This window comes from Bidens hawaiensis, unplaced genomic scaffold (genome assembly GCF_021521415.1).
Source record: "Bidens hawaiensis isolate Kalapana, Puna unplaced genomic scaffold, B.hawaiensis_p1.1 tig00001842_1, whole genome shotgun sequence".
NCBI lineage: Eukaryota > Viridiplantae > Streptophyta > Magnoliopsida > Asterales > Asteraceae > Bidens > Bidens hawaiensis.
In genome coordinates this window covers 558,674-560,075 of record NW_027491102.1, presented here as the reverse complement: position 1 = coordinate 560,075, position 1,402 = coordinate 558,674, and the positions used below count along the sequence as shown (strand labels likewise).

The following is a 1,402-nucleotide window of genomic DNA, read 5'->3' as shown; positions in this document are numbered from 1 at the left end:
TTAAGGTGGAGCAGCTAGGGTTTTTGTTTTTTTTAAGATTGTTGTATATTAATATTATCTTATAGTATATATAGTATTATTAGTAGGGTTTAATCTAGTTAAACCAATTTGGGCTTGAGCCCAATTAACAAAACAAAGCCTAGTCCATCATCATGTCCATCTAATTAATTGTGTCGGGCCTGATTAACATTTAAGTTGGCCATTATCTCGTCACCCCCGGTGTAACTCAGTCCGGGTCACATTCGGGTCGGTCGCGTTGACTTGACCCGAAACGACCATTAAATCCAACAGTTACAAATGAAAAAGTTATGATTCTAATTCCTGCAATATGATAAGATAGCTTTTCCAACATATAAACAGAGCAGAATGATCACAAGCTTGGGGCTTTGTTTGGAAAACTTGTGGGCCGATCACTAGTTTAGTAGTTTCTACAGATTATATAAACTTGCTTGCAGATATTGTGGATCATTTATACAAGTAGTTTTTTATACCATTCAGACAAGTAAGTTTTTATACATCTGAGCCTATATATCGCAATCCCCACTCAGTAAACACAATTACCAAAATACTGAGACCGGGTAAAAACAATATGCCAAAAGATCAAGCATACTGCAAAAACTTTACCTGTTCGGGTATCATTACTATTAGACATCATTAATATCAACATGGTCTAACAAGTAGCAACTGAATTCTCTGTTAGTCAACAATGTCTTGAATCCATGCTAGGTCTGTCACAAATAAAAGTCACCGTTCATACTTCATAGTCACGTCAAGTGTGTGTGTGTGTGAGAGAGAGAGAGAAAGAGAGAGACCTAGAAGAACAGATTCTACTGCCGAATTTGGAACACGAAGTCCAACAATTCTTCGATGATCTGTTGTTGTCTCAACACGCATAACACGTACTCGTCTATAGCTTGGGCGATCCTATATTCAATATTAAGCAAACTCATAACTATTGTAAATATTAAATAATAATGACTAGTAATAAACTAATCATCTATAATTAACAGTTAAAACTAGTAGAAAACTTTAAATACTACCTGTTTGGATAGGGTCTTCTGAATAGTTCCCCAAATTGGGAGAATCAGGTCACCAGGTACATTTACTTCCTGTATTCTTTTACCAACAGTTCAGAATCTTCCAACTTTACAATTCGGGCCATGCATGCACTGCGAGGTCGGTCAAGCTAGTCACATGACTTATATCAATAGATTATTAGATAATAATAATAATAATAATAATAATAATAATAATAAAATAATAATAATAACAATAATAACAATAATAACAATAATAACAAACAATAACAATAATAATAATAATAATAATAATAATAATAATAATAATAATAATAATAATAATAATAATAATAATAATAATAAAAACCTTTGGAGTTCCTTGT

At 32.5% G+C, this 1,402-nt stretch overlaps 1 long non-coding RNA gene across 1 annotated transcript; it reads right to left on the bottom strand.

Annotated features, from left to right (window-relative positions):
- Window positions 1-452: 452 nt before the first annotated feature.
- LOC143597867 (uncharacterized) lies at window positions 453-1,173 on the bottom strand. The gene is made up of 3 exons (XR_013147009.1): window positions 1,041-1,173; window positions 813-924; window positions 453-728 (listed from the first exon to the last, which is right to left on the bottom strand). It is a non-coding gene; the product is annotated as an uncharacterized LOC143597867 (long non-coding RNA).
- Window positions 1,174-1,402: the final 229 nt, after the last annotated feature.